General features: G+C 41.0%; 1 protein-coding gene across 2 annotated transcripts in view; it reads right to left on the minus strand.

Annotated features, from left to right (window-relative positions):
• Positions 1 to 19,725, minus strand: part of gli2a (GLI family zinc finger 2a) — an 84,816-nt gene that overhangs the window by 41,317 nt on the left and 23,774 nt on the right. The window contains exon 1 of one of the 2 annotated variants that reach the window (XM_035911281.2): positions 622 to 799. The exons of the other annotated variant lie outside the window; for it this stretch is intronic. The gene's annotated coding sequence lies outside the window, so the exon portion shown is untranslated. Of the gene's footprint in view, positions 1 to 621; positions 800 to 19,725 lie in introns of those variants that run through there. 2 annotated transcript variants of the gene reach the window in all.

Here is a 19,725-nt window from a genome sequence, read left to right on the forward strand (position 1 = left end):
TACTTTTAACAACCCTCAGGGAAGGTAAAATGATACCTTTTTTATTGATAGGGGGATTCTGGGCAGAAGGTAAGTGGATTAGGCCAGTGGTCTCCGTAATGACACAAGATGGTTTGAGCGGAAATTCATTAGTCCCTGTGAACTCCTGCTAAGTCTGTAGATGTTATGGTGTACACACCAAAACGCTCGCAGCCTGGAAGCACTGACACAATTGTTTTCCAGAGGTTTTGAATCATCAGTGTAACTATGTTATGGAACATCAGGATATTGGATATTTCAAATATAATAATGTCAAGTACAGGTTAGATTTGGTGCTGGATCCTAATACTTCTGTACTGTAGACTAAAGTTTTTTTAGTTGGACAATTTAGTCAGTTTTGCTTCTTGGGATCAAATAATATGCAGCATTTAAAAACTTCTGCTAATAGTATGGTTTGTTTGTAATCCTTAAAGCTGGTTAGAAAAAAAAGAGGAGGGATGTAATAATAGGTTGGTCAAATTACATTATCAGCTTTCAGTTCTGTTTGGGTCTCCAAGTCCTAAAAATATAGCAAGGCTTTTCTAGTAGGTTCCTGTTTGTTGAACTGAAACTGAACCGAATCAGGGGAACTGCAGTACTGACCAGCACAGCTAGAACTGCTCTACATATGAATCATGCGCATCCATCAGAAATCTCTCGAGTTGAAGCTGAAGGATCCTTAGGTAGACTTGACAAAAACTGTTGAGCTGGGTCCTAAACTTTGCTGATCAGGATAGTGACACAAGAAAAAGCTGGTGAGGCTCAGCGAAGAGCTGCTACAAACGGAGCCGACTGAGGTGGTGCAGCATCTGAGCAGGATGATTCCTGGATGGCTCCCAGGAATTTCAGTGGTACTGGGAGGAGGCGTGGAGCATACTGGGCGATTATGTCTCTCAGCTGCCTTGGTAATGCCTCAGTGTCCATCCCACCAGAAGAAGAACTGGAGGAAGTGTCTGAGGAGAGAGACGTGTAGGTACTGTGTTGATACTGTTGCCCCCGTGACCCAAACCAAGATAAACAATAGACAGTTGGATAATTGTTTATACTAAAATTTCTGTAAATAGGCTGACATCTATTGATATTCTTTTTTTTATGATGTACTGTGTGCATGTCAGTGAGTGATTAAAATCGTAACAAGTCTGTTGCTGATCCTGTGTTTATGTCTCATTGCCATGACACCCCCACCCCCACATATGCTGAATCTACTCGCCCAGACCTCTGCTGCATCCGATCCTGTCCCGGCGTGTTTACAGATCCCTCTCAGGCCCAGCTGGCTCCTCTCTGCTGTGATTAGTCTCTGTCAGTTCAGCACGTCTGCTTCGGCCAATCACTCCTCAGTCTTAGCTTTAACCCCACGAACCCACCACCAGTATGATCCATCACCTGGGCTACAAGGTGCTGCACCGCCTCCCCTAATTGTTCTAAAGACTGAGCTCTACCAAGACCTTATCTCACCTGGGTTGCCATTAGCTACTGAGCTAATATCTCTCTTTGGTGTAAAAGAGGTGCTGAGGGAAACAGGAGCAATTTTGTCAGTTTTACCTCCAGACTTTTTCCAAATTTCCATTTTTAGCTCTTTTTCTAAAGAACACTGGCTACATTTGTGGCTCTCCACCCACTGAGACTTATAATGGACTAAAAACACAAATATGATATGCACCACTAAGCCTGAATCGTGAGATTTAGCAGGATTTGGTGTATCCTGTGCTAACATTCAGGTAGCCTGCAGCAGGCCTCTCTCTGAAGACTGATGGGGTGTCGGGATAATCAGCTTCCTGTACAGACTTCTGATTTATTGCCTGGTCACTTTAGAGCACAGGTGTGAAGCAGATCAGGTAATTAACACACTGGGTTTGTCACCGTTGTGGAGGTCAGGAGGATGTAAGGAAAAACCGGAAGGCCCCCTGTAAATGTGTTTAACATCCAATGGAGTGATACTTGACATAATGAGGTGTCGCGACCACATTTTCTGCTTTTCCTACTTATCAAAAACTGGGTTTATGCACGACCTCTGTCCGGTCCAAACAGTGTTAGCAAGCACCAATCAAGCCAAGTAAGCTCAAATGGCAAGAGCTGGCAGGAGAGCTTTGTCTGTCTCCCATGAGCCCTTTAACCTCTCATGCACAGCTGATGAAGAGGCTGCCAGTTCACACAAAGAGCATCCTCAGCGGTTCTATGACAGCATCCTTTACCCAAAAGCAGCCACCCGACCCCCCTGAATTACAAACTGGGCTTTTTTCTTTAAAGGAAAGAAGGGGAAGGACAGAGGAAGTGCCCAAAATGGCATACAATGTGTGGGAGAAGGAGGCAGCGGACATCAATCTAAAGCTGTCCCAGCTGGGGTTCACCCCGAGGTGAGGTGTCCCCCATGGGTAAGCTGCTCCCCAGGTCCTGGGAGGAGGCTGGGGAGTATCTTTTGGACAGACCTGGTCTCCATCAGATTGCCTGTCTTTGGTCTTCCAGAAGGATACACACTTCCCCTTACTGAAGACGCAGGCTTAGAAAGGCCAGAGGTAAATTGTTTCAGAGGAAAAATAATTTATGTTTAGAATAATTTATACTGCTGAAAATGTTTATATCCATCAGCGTGGAAGTTATATTAAATAAACGACTGATGTCCATTAGTTTCATTGAGACATTAATAGCAGCAAAGTTTACAACAGCTCTAAAAGCAGGTGGGCCATTTCAGCCTCGACTGCAGGACACAGCCAACATCCTTCCACTTTGCTTAAATGCATGTTTGCATTAGAAAGCTACACAGTATAAAGAATTCACTGTACTGTACTTATTTGTCAGGGTTAAGTTTTGTTTAAGTCACATGTTTAAATAGACAAATCTCATGAAGCCGTAAGGCGTTTTCCTTCAAATGAAGTCTCACAGATGTTCCAAAGAGGCAGGATGTTAACTTAAACCCTCAGTACCTAACCTTAGATGAGTTGCTGGTGGATGCTAAAGGGTTTAAACAAAACGATTTTAGGGTTAGGGTTAGAGAGCTCAAAAGCAACAGCTGACTGCTGGTGGTTCATAACACAGGGATGAGCATCTTAAGTGCTAGCCCCTGCACTCTCAGGTCAGCTATCCTGATAAGATAAAACATTAAGACTGCGCTGTTTATATACACACAGACAAGCCGGATCTCACAAACCCCTCTCTTGTCTGGCCTCTTTCTTCGGGGCAGGATTCAGCGTGGAAACTCTGTGAATTGGTTTTAAAGCACTAACAAGAAACAGCTGTGAAGGAGGTCAGAGGGCCTCCAACTAAACGGATCGGCTCGCAGGTGATCCACAGTCTGATAATGCTGCCCTTCTCGTCCTCTTTTTGTGATGTGGCTCTTGTTTCAGTCTTACATAAAAATGTAGCAGACAGGGTTTAGAAGATTATTCATTGTATTTCTCAAAAAGTGTAACCGGATAGGCTCATCAGCGAAGCACAAACACTCAGAATCAAATGAACAATCATCAGGTCAGCAGTGAACCCTGCTAGGGTTAGGGGTTTATGCCTATTGAGAACCTCTAAATTAAAAAGCTCTTACAAGAAAAATTGAAATGCTAAAATATTAGACATCTTCTACTTTCTGAATATTTGCCCGGTTAACATGTGGCTACAACAAAACCCAATCCTATCCCCAGAATGAGCCACTGGTTACCTGCCTTTGTATGACAAGGGGCCTGCAGGTGCCTCCTCTTTCCTCAGGCACTGTTAGAGATCTGATGTGTGTGTGTTTTGTTTCCTTAAGCATTTCTTTGTGCAAACCATTCTCCATGTGCAAACACTTTTGGATTTTAGAAGTGCACAAGAGGCATTACGCTATCAGTGCTAGATATCAATCAGTGGTTCAGATCTCGTCCCAATAGTGAAAGTGATCAAACAGCGTAACGGTGCTTGACATCTCTCCAGTTGTTCTTCCGCCTAAAGGCCAGTTTACTTGGCCTTAATGCAAGTATGCAAGTATGGAAGCCAAATAAACAAGAATCCCTATGAGTAACACATGTCCCTTTCATCAGGGCCTCGCTGCCAACGGGGTCGAACCATTTACAAAGGAAAGAGGAGGAGGTTGATCCGTGTTACACTACAAGTCTGTCTTCTGTAGATTATACACGGGCAAATGTGAAGGGCATGAAGCCGAGCGGTGGAAAGCTTAAATCAGAGAGGAAAAAGCGAACATAGAAAGCAATCCTCCCATGGGGGAAATGACACTTGAGTTTGTCTACATATCAAAGAAAGTTTGCCTTGTTTCTGCAGAGCGCTACTGGAGCATTTTCGATTGTGTCGCTGTTTGCGTGTGTGTGCGCACGTGAGTGCGGTTTGTGACAATTGACAGGCGAGCAGATGAAAGCTCCAGAGACGGGAGCGAGTGGCTAGGACATTACTCAGCAACAACAAACAACAGCCCTCAAGATAAGGCGTCATTTGTCACCGGAGCTGCGATGACAGCAGCGTGCATTGTGTGATAAAATTAGCTAACACGATACTTCCCTTGTGTGACACTCTGAGAGTTGAGTCACGGCGGGGTGAGCCTGCAGGGGAATCTCCTTTATCTGACAAACACCTTTATGGATACAGACAGGAAGGGCTCTCAATCATGAGGAAGTGGCTCTAGAGTTTTGTAACTTTTACATACTAAGAGCTTTCCTTGGGAACGGGAAGTATCAATTCTATTTCCGTCTAAATTATTTTGATGGAACAATAATATTAATGATAATGATAATAAATGATGAAATGTAACAAACAGGAAGATAAATTAACCACTTATTTTGTGCCGTTTAAAGATTTTTTTGCATGTGTAAAAAAATGTTTTTTACACTTCCTTGTTTATAGTAACACTGAGAATCTGCCCAGTTTAACCACAGACCTCCACTGAGCCGCCTGACCCGAGCGACCAGCGTTCAGCTGATGCCTTGCTCAAACCCACTTCAGTACCAGCTGCTGAATGAGGACTTACTTTGCAACAGATTTTCCCAGAACTCAAATATGAAAATAGGGGATAATCCTGTTAATTTGTATTTCTACAAAAAATATGTCATAAGAAAAGCAACGGCCCCACCCAAAGCCCAGCTGCAACTGCCAATAGGACTGCACACCGAGGCCTTTGCGCGCTATTTTTGGAGCACAGCCAACTGTGACTCCATCGCTAAATTCTGCTCACACACTCCTCAAAGCAATCTTAACAGCATAGTAAACATCTCAGGGGGTCAAAGCGGGCTGTACACGTGTCTTCAGCTCACCTCCTTTAAACACAACGCCATGGTGGCAAAGAGAAATATTGATTCAAGGCAGGCTGGACAAACATCACGCATGGGTCTGAAACACTTTTGCACCACCTGAACTTATAACTTGACAGAACTTTAATATGACGCAGACTGTATCATAAAATACTGTATAGATCTGTATATATAAAATGTCATAAAATGTCCTATTTTTGACTCTATATGATGTCGTAGAGAGAGAGGAACTTCTTAATATGGTCATCTCAGGCTAAGAATACCACTGATTTGCTGTTCAAGCCTTCAGATTACTTTCAGAACACGAGTGGCTTAAAGGGAAAGTGGATTTAAAGGGGGATATCTAGTTTGCACCATCTAGAAAAAAGGAATTGACTTCTAAATTGATCCACCAGATTCCTATTGGCATTCTTCACCCAGCATCTGGACTGCATTGTGGTTTCATTGACTCTACACTGGACATACGTAGCCTTACCGTGTTTCAGTGAATATGTCAAAACATGCAAATGTCAAAATAAAATAAGCATTTTCACAGTGAGTGGAAACTTCAAGGCTGCTTGAACTGGCGACGACAGCCATACAAATCAGCTAGTTGACAATAAAGAAAAAGCATGTGTGTTCTGAACTTTCTAAAGCCCTGATGTGTGTAACTTGAAACTACAAGAGATCCAGACAGTAGAGCAGTGATTGCAGAAATTTGTCTCGTATAGGAAATTCATCTCAGAGTGACAGACCTTACATTCTGAGGATAAAGGACTAAATTAAAAAGCTACATTTAATTTAAAATTCTGTTTTAAACTATTTTTCCTCTTAAAGGATCCCATGTCTATAACATATTTGTCATTTCTTTCAGCTCATGGTTGTTATAAGAACTCGTCATCCAGTGTTAGCATAATGACTTCATTATGACATTAATCCCCTGATGTCATACTCATCAGAATTTGTGCACAGAGCATGCGATCAGGACGGCTATAAAGTACACTTTTATGTATTCTTTTAGGACTCTTGCCCATATAAGAGATTGAGGATGGGCATTTGGAACAATATGATGTCTTTTGGCTAATTTTCATTTTCTATGTGTATGTGTTTAACGTTGCTAATTTGGTGGAATGAACCTCATAAACAAGCACTTTACAATACTGACATGTTTAAAATACAACATTTTTAGATCTTGTTTAAGCTCTAAGACTGTCTCCACCACAAGCTCCTGAGAAAAATACCCAAACTTTACTTGTTCATCAACGAGCTGGTAACTTATAAAGTTAATAATGCCATAAAGTGGAGTGTCCGAGCTAACAGCTGTACACACAAATTTCCAGGGATTCTCAGCAGTATGATTTGGGCATGTCGTGCCGTGGCAACCTGGCATTTTGTGCTGAATGTTGAGTGCCATACAACAAAATACAGAAGTCTCCATTCATGTATTTTTTCAAGCTAACAAGCTATCCTATGCCACTAAGCTGGGTGCACGTTGCCAGTTTTACTTTTACACTTACTAAGATCGTCAGTCTTTTATTGGTAGACACCCTATTACTATTGGTGATTCAAAGTCAGGACAACTTGGCCTCCGCTTCTTGAATTTTTGACACTTTTCGTTGTGTTTTTTCTTGAGAAGGAATACTTCATTCTGGGTGTACCATGTTGAAGCCTGACATCATTATTTGTGACACAGATGTTTGAAGTTGTGTCATCATATCGTAAAACTCTGTCATTTTTATACTGTAATTTAAAATCTCTACTGCATTGTTAAATTGCAAACCAAATGTTTTTGCATACAAACATTGGGTTAGCCATACTTGACTGGACTGTATGCGCACTCTGTCATTGAGCCCACATGTAGACTGAATCAGTGCTGGAGAGCTTCCATCAACATAGAAAATGAAACATTTGGAGAACAAATTTAAGAGTCTGGCAGTCAAATGTTTTTACTGAGAGCACAACGTGGTGATAACAGTGGCATTTCATCAGACTTTGATGTTTTGGAGGGCTAAAATAAGACGCCCTAATGTCTTAGTGATTGTGCAACTGACAAGCGACATAGTGAAACAATTACAGTGTGGTCTCATGCCAAACTCCAGACCTAATGTAGGGCAAACTCTTGTATGCTTATCTTGACTCGATCCAAAAAGGGAGGGCCTGCTAAATTGTATTTACCGTCTGTTTCCAGATATGAATTCCATTTATCGTAATGAGAAAGTGTTATTTGATGCCTTCTTAAAGAATTTTCCAGAACGAGTTACTGAACAAAACAAATAGTAAATACAGATGGACCTGTTTTATCAATCTTTTACTATTTAGTTTGGATTTTCCTTCAGTAAACATGACTGGCGTCTTGAGCTGGAGATGGGTCTTTCTACAGTTTGATCACTGTGGCATTTGTTTTTCCGGGCCCTTGATTAGAAAGTATTTTTCCTTTGCTCTGCTTCAAAGCACTAATATAAAAGCACATTGAAGTTTTAACAATCCCTGCCTGGCTCTCGTAATGATCCACATGTGGCACAGTTGTGATGTTCAACAACCAACCCATGCTCTTTCTGTGGAGAAAAGGGTGCCACATGCTGCCACTGTATTATTCTTAATCTACTTTTATAGGCTCCACATTAAAGTTCACAACAAACACTGTGAGAGGTGACGCCATATGCTGAGGTTTGGGTGCTGGGGAATGAATCATGACTGCGGCAAAAAACCATACAGACAATGGTGAATTTGGCAGCTCCACTAATATTCAGTGTTTTTCTTTCCAGTGCCTACTAGTTCACACCCCGGATTGTGTTTGGCCCAAATGTTGCCTATATTTGCAGTTTTTTGGACCACATTTGGTTTTTACTGCCAAGTTAGAGACTCACTGCTTCAACTCAGCCATACATCCACCTCATATGGGCCAAATGCCAGCTGTGTTGCTGGATTTGGGCAACAGAGAATTTTGGGGGCATATCTTGACCGTACAACTCTTCTCAGTGGTATAAGTAGCACAAATCTGTCTCCTGTCCATGTTCTCTCTAAACCCATTAATGCTTCTATACTTTTATGCATGTCTCAGGTAGCTAGTTAGGTTTTTCTCTGTCATCTACTCCCAGACTGGTAGCTAAAGGGTTGGTCTTACAGCAAACACTCCCAGCTTTACGGGGCATACAGTATTCATTATATCTAAAATCCATTCTGCTTTTTTCAGTGTGAGCTCGCACACCAGTGGCGCTGAGGCATGCATTCATTCCTGAGACGTACCGTGTCACGAAAAACACCACTGTCCTATTTCTGTCCATCTAGCATTAGTACCATTTGACACTCCAGCAGAGCTGTGAATTTTGTATATTCCCCCATGAATTGGTGATAGCTCTTCTTCTTGTGCGGCGTTATGAGTGTCACAGCAGACAAGGAGGAACATTTACTAGAGTTAGCATGAAGATAACTTTTCAGTACACAACACAGCCTGGTAAGAAAGACAGACTGTGTTTGCAGGACACATCAGATCTTAAGGGTAATGTCCTGCAAAAAAAAAAAAGAAGCACAAGTCTCTGCGTATTTTACCTGAACTCAAACCCTGCTGCTAACCTGAATGCACCTGACGACTTGGTGGACGTTAAGAGACTGGCAGTGAGACTGGGCTCATAGTTTTGATAACTAGTGGAACAAATAAACTTCGATTTTGACTGACCCAACAGGTTGTGGAACACATTTTATTTACACTGTCTGCCAAACCTGGGGAGACCAAGCAATCCAAAAGCTCAGTTTTTCTACCATACAAAGACTTTATTTTAAGCAAGCCTGTCGCCACAGGTCTTATTGAAACAGGGTTATGTTTCTATAGCAGTCTCCCCCCCATCAGACCGCCACTTGTCAGCTACTATTAGGGCTAGCGGTTGCCTTTGCTTACATGTGGTACCCATCACCCCAGACCACGAGGTAGTGATCGGGTTCAACTGCTACAGCTCTAGGCCCCCAGGGACACTTGGTTCAGTGAGACCTCGGATCACCTCCGGTTATATGTGCCGTGTTATGACAGGCTAATAGTGCTAGTCACTATGTGGCAGCCGAGTGAAAGAGAGAAAGTTAGACAGTGGACAAGAAGGATGAAGGTGAATGTGCATACAGATGTTGGTCTTCATAAAAAACAGAGTTTAGTGGTGCTTAAAGAAATAAAGCCCGTATGTGTTTAGAAGTTTTGATATTAATAAGATTTGGAACATCAAGAATACCTTAAATGTCAGTGTTTGACATGTCATTGAGGATGTCCAGCGTGGTTTGAGTTTTATCTGTAACTTTTTGAAGGAAAATATTTTTCAGAGCATTTTTGGTGAACATGAGACTACAAAAACACCCAGCGAGGCCAACAAAAACCACTGTATGTAATAGGTATGAAATTTCTAGTGTTAAGACTTGAGCTAATGTGCTCCATACTCTCTCACAAATTCTTTAAAATTACAGAAAATAATTCACAAATTTTCAGGTTAGTATGGTAAGCTGTTCTGATATCCTGTCCTTATAGGAGCGTGAGAGTCACCCAAAATAAAAGCTGTGTATTATTGTTTTTTCTCCATCTGCCCCGTGGAGAAGTTCAGGGGCAATTACACCGTCTCGATTACTGTGACAAACTGCCAAAGCTAAACTTTAACCAGTCAGGACAACAATTTTCCACAAGACCCATTGAACAGAATCAGCAACAGCCTGGTACATTAATGCACACCTGCACAAACAGCTTCGCTGCTGGTGAATGAGCTAGTCAGCGTATCCTAACAAAGTCATAATTTACCTTGAAATATACTAAGAAAAGCTTTTACAAATGGGTTTAACATGGCCTGATTAGCAGCACTAGCTAGTAGCTTAAAAATCTCATCCACTAATCAGTAGCAGTAACAACCAGATCACAAACACTAGACTAAACTACATGTGAGGACTAAAATAACAATGTGGTTTTGCTAATTGATTTTGCTAGTGAGGAGGCTAGCTAAGAATGCCAGCTTGGTGCTATGTTTGACATCTAGAAAAGTCGTATATATCTTAACAGTAGGAAAATGTTAGCTGATGTTAATCAAAAGAAAGCCAGTGTTAATTAGTGAAACCCTTTTCCCAAACATGAATATGAATGATGTACTGGAAAAACTAGGGTCTGCATCAGCTGTGGGTTTTAGTCATGGAGGGAGCTTCATTTGGTTTCAGCGATCAAAACCTCAGTTTATATGAGAGGGATGGAAAAAAGCCTGAAATCTGATTTCTTCATAACATCAGTGATTTCTTTTCTGACGAGTTTATGATCTCTTTTGAAGTTGTATTGAAATAAACGTAAATTAAAACGCTAAAGCAGGGGATGAGCTAGCCTATAAGTGCACTTTAGCTAGCTAAAGTTGCGAAGGCTAGCTGCTAGCTAGCCTTCACAACTAATAGTTTAAAATCAACCCATCCTGAAACTCCAACTTCACCTGATGTACACAATTGATTAAGTCATGTTCTAATTATTTCAGCTCCAGTCTGTTGAGGTACTGTGATCCCTGCTGTCTTTCAGGGACTTTGGAACTTGTGTGAAAATGTGTTGAGATTAATCAGCTTCCATAAAAAGGTTGGACACTTGTCACTTCAACTTAAACCGCACTGAAAATATATGAAAACATAAACCATGTGCAGATTTTTTCAGACTAAATACACAACTTAATGACGTGTTGATGGATAGCTCTGCAGTATCCATATATTTTACCCTTCTTGGAACATTTAGGTTAGGTCAATATTTGCTCACGTCTGTCATTACAGCTTAAGGTTCAGGCACCCAGTCTGGATGTTAATTGGCTTGCTTGTCATGTAATGGCTTTTGCATTCAATTTTCCAAAAGTTGGGATGATTTTATTAAGTGATTTCCAGTCTGTAAATGGTAAGAGACCCCATGGTTTTGGCAACCTGAACCATCACCCGCCCCCCCCCCTCCCCCTCATTCTTTGGTCCATGACGCCTATGAGTCTGCACCAGTGTAGCTCGCCTGGCCTCACAGGAAGGAAATATTACCTGGAGCGGAGCGTTAATTGGAAAGTGCCCAGATGCCGTTGAGTGCTAATGAACAGCCAAAATGGCCACAGAAATGAAAAAGTAAAAAATTCAGATTGAGAGAAAGGGAAGAAGAGGGGGTCAAAAACTCACAGAGGCTCTCTGTGAGCCCTCAGCCTCTGTCCGAGGCTTACGGCTACTTCCTCCTCTATAATAAGGGGTTATCCCCCTGCACAATGGAGAAATTAAAGTGTAAAACCTCGCAAGGCAAATTACAGCTTTTCCTCGGCGTTAGAGGAAGTGTCTTGATATGTAAACAATACCCCCTCTTCAGCTGAGTACCCTCTCCCTCTCTCTTTCTCTCTTCCTCTCAGTCGCCCCCCTCACCCCTTCCCCCCTTCCCTCCTTCTTTGTTCCGTGGGAATTTCAGATGGGCCAGATTCTCCCTAAGACTACAACTCTGTTGAATAAAGAGGATTTACAGTACCTTTATCGCTTAAGCATCTCAAACCTGTTTCGCCAAAGCTAACACTTAAAGAATGTGCACAGCACTCATGCAAAGAGCATAGACACAGTTTAAACTATCTGAGGTTAACTAGATCTTCTCCAAAACTTCTTTTTCACTTCTAATAAAGACAGGAAGATAGTCATGATTCCAAAATTAACCGTTTAAATCATGTATGCATTCAAAAAGCAGTGCGTGTTTTCTGCTGTGCACCTGGAAAGAAAGTGCCTCAGTCTGCACAACAATATCACAGCCTTTCAGCAAGACAGCTTGTACCCAAGGACAAACAAAAAGCAGAGCCAAACCTCTACTAAACACGAGGTTGTCACAAAATCCACTGATTTACAAGCAACCTAAACTGAAGCAATACAAAGAAGATGCAGTTGTGAAACCAAGGGCTAAGCTAACGGACCAACAACAACACAAACGCACAGAACTGTAAAGAAGCTACCAAAGATGAGTTAATACTAGAACATAAAAATGATGTGGGATGTCAACGACTGATAACTGTCCAGTTATGGAAACTTGTCTTTTACAGAACATAATAAAAAGGAAAAGATGATTGAGGCAATTTCATTTTATAATTACACAGCTTGCCCAGCAGTGCAGTTCAAACTCCTCTGTTTAATCGTGTCAGTACTGTGTGCAGCACATGTTGCAGAGCTGAGCAGCCAGTATATGTGCTGTTGTTCTGCAGGAATATTGAATTCTTGCTTATAATTCCTGCAAAAACCCCAGAACATATACTAAATACTTACCACTATGAACACTTACAAACACTACCTTATATACCATTTTTACATTTTACACAATGTTTTCCATTCATGTTTACACTTCTTTATACTTTCTTAAATGTCTTTGTTTTTCTCTTTTGCTAACAGTTAAGCATCACATACCAAGCCCAATTCTTTGACTGTGTTTTTGACAATAAAAGTCTGGATGTCTGGATCATGGAAACAAAAAGTGCTACTTTGTAATTCTGCAGTGTTGCTAAAGATTAGACCGGTTTAGAGTGGATGTGCTATATTTACTGAATGACCTCTTCAAAAAAAAAAGCCCTCTCTCTCTCTCGTTTGTTTGATTTCAAAGAGTAATGTATTTCTAAAGTTAAAGCAGGAGGAAAGAATAAAATTATCCAGTGTAAACAAATGGTCTTGGCAAATATCTGAGTCTGTGTTTGTGAGGCAGCACTGGACTCGTGACTGGTTTTCAGTTGAAGCATTGCAGTTTCTTTGTGAAATAGTTTATACAAATCTTCAGGCCCGTGCAAAGTGCGATGAAAGCGGTCAAACAGACAGACGGGATATTTTTCAGATCTGCGTCTGCCCTGAACATGTCTGTATTTGTTGCTGTCAGGGGATGACCCCAGTATCCTTTGAAGCCCAAACCAGGAATTCTCAGGCTTAGCTGACACCATCAGGGGAAATCACCTGGCAAGCAAAACACAACAAGCTTACACACTATACTAACACAAATGCCTAACACACACAGCCTTCAGCTAAATAAACGCTCATTTGCAAACTATTGATTAGATGTAGGGGGAAAAAAAGTGGGAAACTTCACTGTACAAGTGTAATTATAGCTTTGCATAAGAAAACATTATCTTTACTTGGCAGAGGTAAGTCTGGGAATATGCTTGGTATTTTCTAAGAATGTAAAAGTTGAATTTGAACACCATTCATGTGTTGTACATGTACCAAAGCATCCCAAGCAGCTTATAGGACTGGACGGTATAGAAAGAAATTCTATCTTAATATTTTTAGGATGATTTACATTTGCATTTATCTCTGTACTTTCTACTAAAGCAACAAGTGAGAAGTCACAGCAGTGATTAATGTGATTTCCGTTAAAGATTTACATTTAGTTGCAATGACTAAACAGCTTTCACTTGGTTGAGGATCGAGTTTCTTTCAGTATGTTACGTGTAATAGAAAGCAGAAACACAAACTAAAGCCATGGACTGCTTGGACAGAGACTCTAGACATCTATCACTGTTTTTACCTGATGTCAGACAGGAAGTGAAGCCATTATATTTACACTTCATTGCACTTTATGTAACAAGACATGTTCACTTTTATGATAACAGCTGGCTATATATGAGAGGAGATATCTCGGTGGACACACTGAGAAGCATATTTGCTTTCTTGCCCTGTGCAGGTTAAACAGATTGAGCTCATGGCTCAAGTCGAGACTTGTTTAGTTTAGCTTAGCTTGAAGATACTGGGGAACTGTTCACTTTACTTTCTCCAACTAGCACCTCTGCCATTACACTCCACCAGACTCCACTCACAAAAGTGGCAATTCTGCCTCATAGAACATGAATGATGGTTAGTTTTGTGTCTTAAGTGTTTCAGTTCAGACCCAAATGGACCCAGTAAACACCAATGCTCACAAAGTAGAAAAGCTACTCTTTTTTTTGTCAGCAAAGTCTAAAGGCTTTACAAAGAGGGCGTTATTTTCCCCAAATGAACAAATTTCATTGACGAGTCTAAATTTTAACATTAAGTTATTATGAGAAGCGTGTTATTCAGTGATGTATTGGCACCGTGTCCCCCTCCACGCTCTTCACATAAAATGCAAAACAATAAATGAAACCACCAGCACAACTTTACTGACAAAACACTGAAAGCAGAAACATTATGGAGGATAATTTCTAACCACTTTAAAAATTGGTTGTATTTTAAAATATCTATATACTGCTTAGTCCTTGCTGCTTGTGTTGCCTTGGGAAGATACTTTTCTACTTTTTCCATCAATTTTAAGTTCATGTGCAACTTAGTAGTGGTCATTTCTTTAGGTTCTCTGAGTTTGCCAAATGAGATTTATATCTTGTGAGTCTCAGGTTGCATTCCTAATCTGCACAGCTGCCTCGCTGGTGTGTAGTGTATTCAGAAACCCAATAAACAATACAATGACAGCTTAGCTAAGATCTGTTTGCTATACATATGAACACTAAGGCAATTCAAGCGTAAAGTGATAGGTTAACAGACCAAAAGCAGGGACATGTGTCGTGTTAGGATGAGTCAAAATGAGGAGAATTTACGATTCAGATCTCAGACATCCTGTTTCTAGAAACAGGGTGGATGCTTTTAGCCAGGAATACCACTCAATCATGTGTTGCTACCCAGCTGTTAGAACGACTGACTTTATTCCTGCATTTTTCTTGCAGCTGGATGATGAATGACATTACAAATTAGTTTTCCATATGGCAGCATTTTGTTTGCTTTTTTCTTTTCGAAGGGCCATGACAACCATCCAGGGGCCTCATGACAGGCTTAGCTGTGATTACAGAGCGGTGTAACTAATAGAAACAAAGTCCTGAAGAATTTTCTTACAAAGAATAAGAGGATGTAGCAAATGGATACTTATAGCTGGTAGAATACATTTCCAAATTATAGCAATTTTTTTGTTTGTTTGTTTTTTTTAATCCTGGAGTAAAGAAGGCGACATAAAAAACTGTACAGGAAAACCAGTCCCCAACTGGAATTTATCTTCTATTCTACATATGAAAAAATTGTATGAGATTCAGCTTATTGCCTTTTTTGTTTCATATGACAAGACACCTCAAATGTTATGATAGCAGGTGGCTATATATGATTCCATATGATATATGGTGATATATCAGTGGAGTGATCTTACAGAAGTAGGTGGGCAATTGGGAAACTTTTGCTTTTTTCCCCTGTGTGGGATGAAAAGATGGAGCTCATGGCTCAAGTTGAGACTTGTTTCACTTAACTTAGCTTAGCTTAGCTTAGCTTAGCTTAGCTTAGCTTAAAAACAGAAGGTAGTGAGGAACTGGGGATATATTTTTAAGTGTATCCTAGCTTGGATGGAAAAATATGGAAAAAGATTTACTCCTCAACTGGTTGGTGAATGCAGGACATTTCTTGCTGTTACTAGATGAAACTGTTTGCAAAGAGGAATACAGCACTGCACCAGTCCCCTGTAGTTCGTACGTAAGATGCCGACTGGATGAAAACTCTCAACAACTATTTGCCAAACAACAAGCTGTGAGGAGAGTGGCTCAAACCAAAAATGGAGATCCTTTGGCTTGAGAGAAAAAGTTGTGCCTTTTGAGACATGTTGGTTTCAGCTGTAAGGCACAACTTCCACTTGAAAGCTAATGGGCTGGTTTCATGACTTGGGCATTACTTATATCCTTTGCATGTAATGTAATTACAAGATACTCTGTTTTTTTATGTAATTAGAAAAATATGGAAGTCATTAAATTAATAACACTGTGTTAAATCTATGCTGTGGCCTCACAGACACCTCCCCAAAAATGTGCATGTGTACCTCAACAGCTGTCTGTTTGGTAGTAATATACAGTGTAAAGACAATCCCCATCCACTTCTCACTAGAGTTGAAAACTTGATCAATTAAAAACGAATTCTGCCAATAATTCTCTTAAGGTTTAGTGCACAAGTTTCCCTTTTTATTTAATAAAATAAAATGGGACTACTACTTCCAGGCCCAGAAGTAAGAAATTGTTTATATGGTATATAGCTTTAGAAACTTGTCTTTATTCTGAACTTTGAATCCCACACACAGTGAATATTCATCAGAGAAAATAATTTTTTTATGAAAATTGTATCCACTCTTGACTCAGATATCTACTTATTTTGCTGGTTGCCCAAACGAGGCCACTGGGGGCGGCTGGACTCATGGCTGGACGCTCCGTCTGGAGGAAGATTTCTCCCTCCTGGGGATGTGACTACGAAAAATAATGTAAAAGTTTATTTTTTCATAAATGTTTATGGAATTCCTCCGCCTCCGCTGCAAACCCAGCTGCTGCTGACAGGGCAGGATGGTCTGAGATTGTTTCCATCCATGACCGTTTTATTTAAAAGTTTGAACCAAAGGCTGGCAGGTGATGTGTATGAACAAGTGTGACTGTTCCCCAGAGCTGTGGGTGATTAGGCTAATTGCTAAATGCTACCAGAGGCTAGAGACTGAGGTGTTGAAACCTTATAGCTGTAATTAAAAGAACCAGTATGTCCCCCAGGAGGAATTTCACTGATGGCAAAAATCAATTTCCTCCTCTTGCTTTCAGCTACAACACAATTACACCAGGCATTAATTTTAAAGACACCTTTTGTCCAGCGGCTTACTGTGACTGGCACATACCTTATCTGTTGGGCGGCCGGAGTCGAGGGGGTCTTGTGTGAAACATTTGAGAACATTATCCCCAGAGAGCTGTATGTGGATGCAGACGTTCTGAGGTCCTACATTCTCTTAACCACAGACATGCTTGTCTCATCATGGGTCAGTGGGCTTTCTTCCCCCTTAATCCTTTTCCTCCAGCAGTGTTTCTACGAGGGCGGACCACAGCTGTGCCTGCAGTCAAGGGGGAGGTTAGGGGATAAGAACCGGAAGAGCCTGACCACAAACTGTCCGCCCCGAGACCAACTCAGCCATATGAACTGGGCCTGTTTATATAAGCACCTCCCGCCTGTGTTTACAGCTAGCACACATTTTTGTTTTACCACGTCTAAACTCCTCGGACGTTTATTTGGCTTCACTTGAACTGTGAGTGTTAGGGCTACATTAGCGGATGAAAGTAGCCGAGGCTGGCAGACTGGGAACTCTAGTCTGACGGATACTGAGGACTACGCTGGGGCGGAGAGGTCGAAAAGCGCAGTAGCTGACTTTCAACAAGTTCTTTGATAACATGGAGCATCTTCCCATGGCAAAAAAAAAAGCGGTTGCTTGACCCGACACCTTAGAGAAGAGTTATAGGCACCTTCTTGGGCTGATTTCCATCAGTCCACAAACAAAACAGGCAGGAAGTGTCTGAGAGGTGGGGGCATGGATTACACTCTGCATGCTGGGAAAGGGCTTTCTGCTTAAGAGAGGATGAAGCACAAAAAGAAAAAGGGAAGTGCAAGGAAGGGACTTGAAGGATAGGGAGAGAAAGCTGGTTGACGGGGTGTTGGCTAATCCCCTAAAGCATCCATATATTGCCTCCACCTCCTCTCCCGCTACTTGTAAACTGCGAGGAATGTAGCATGTTGTCTTTGGTTCTTGTGCGTGTAGACGCCTCTGGTACAGAGAGATTTATATCCACAGACATTGCCCAAAGCATACCACATTGCTTTTTTAATTCTGGAGGCTTTGAAGCAGAGGCAGAGCTCCAAAGAAACAACCAGTATCAGAATTGTCCTCTCATTTGAGCCTGATTTATGTTTCCTAACCACATTAGAGAGCTGCCAAAGGCTGTTAGCTCTCCATTGAGTTGGCATACAATAGATTCAGAAAATACAGTGTTAACATTGGGCTGTTTAATATTTTTCTCTCTGGCTGTCTTCTAAGCAATCTGTAAAATAAACATTTGTCATGTGATATTCTTTTTCAAAAGTAGAAAGAAATGTCTCTGTGGTGCTTTGAGCTCGTTAGGAATTCCTCTGAACTCCTTGGTTGGACTCAAGTTGGGGTTTCTTTGCTATAAACATAAAAAAGAATACTGGGAATGTATTCATAATTCAGTTTTACATAAAATACCCAAATGTTTGATTATATACCATACATTAGACTGGAAACCCTTGTAGCCAATTGATCCCGTCTCTGGAGGACAGCCACACCATTGCTTCTTATTGCCTCCTCTTGTACTTATTTTGTAGGCCAGCCACTCTGTGATGAGAACTGCCTCTAATAACTAATGATAAAGGCTTCAGCAAAAGCTCAGGGATCAGAAATGAGTGTTTTTGGCTACAGCACAGCAATCAGCAAGGCCAAAAAACAAAACAAGATGTCCTCCTTCTGCTTTCACTTAGCATATCTAATCTTTGAATTCTGTCTTAGCCAGCCAGAGGCCTAAAGCGAAACACTAGATAAGACAGAGAGGCAGACATAGACATCAGGATTACTTAACTGTTCATAAGAGCCACATGAATTAACTTAAGCGCCCAAAAAGCCAGTCAACCGTTCAAGTATTGTAAGAATGCTAGCTGGTGGGAAGATGTGAATATGAGATGCGATCAAAGAAGCTACTGAAAAAAGTTGCTAAAAATCAAAAGATAAACCAAATTTAAATTTGGCTGATCACCAGCTCAAGATCATCTTCACACCGGCCTCTGGACCCTTTTCAGTGTGGCTGCTATGTTTAGATCGCTTCACAGAAGTCATTTTATGACCTCTGCAAATTTTTATTTTTGGAAACAACATAGTCTAAAGTTCTGCCAACAGTCTCAACTTAGGGGATGAATTCATGGCTCAAAATGTTGCAATCCACTTGTCACACATTGCTTTGAAGCTTACACCTAGGAGCTTCTGGACATTCCAACATCTTCATTGCCTAGGTAACCCTCTAATGTGTTTACCATGAGATCATATCATATTATCAATGACTTGTACTGGAAATTGGCAAAATAGATTTTGACTAGCTTCTTTCTGAAGATGCTTCATGTCCATGTCCATGTGTAAAAAGACAAATTCAGTGTTTCCAGCCTGAGCTTGCGCAGACTTAAGACAGGTTCTTAACCTAATATTTCTTTAATACACACTTTCTAATGTGCCTTGAAAGAGTCTAAGTGATGTTAAATTCAGTTTAAATGCTTTTAGTCATTTCACGTGAAGCACAAAGTGCTTGTGTTTTTGACCTCTCCAGACAATCAGATCACTTGTTTTGATGTTGAACTGACATCAGTCTGTTTACTTGAAAAATATAAATTTTTTTAAAATTTCATCTATTTCCATTGCACTTTTGGTAAAGTAGCATCAGAAGTCTTGAATTTAACTTGTTTCTGCCTGTAGTCACTTGGTTGAAACACATACTGGAGCTATCAGGTATGAAATCTAAACAGGTATAACCCGATCCTGCAGACGACAAAGCTATAAATCTGGAAATAAAAGCTGTAAATTGAAAGTCTTTCCGGGACAGAAACAATATCGGCATCTCTTGAAGTCATTCTTGGAGGACAGCAGTGAGTTCCTGATAGTGTGCTGCTATAGACCCTGACAGGAAAATAAACACTGGGACTTGGTCAATAGGCCTTCCTGTAAGCTTGTTGC

This window comes from Neolamprologus brichardi, chromosome 16 (genome assembly GCF_056152115.1).
Source record: "Neolamprologus brichardi isolate AB-2024 chromosome 16, ASM5615211v1, whole genome shotgun sequence".
Taxonomy (NCBI): Eukaryota; Metazoa; Chordata; class Actinopteri; order Cichliformes; family Cichlidae; genus Neolamprologus; species Neolamprologus brichardi.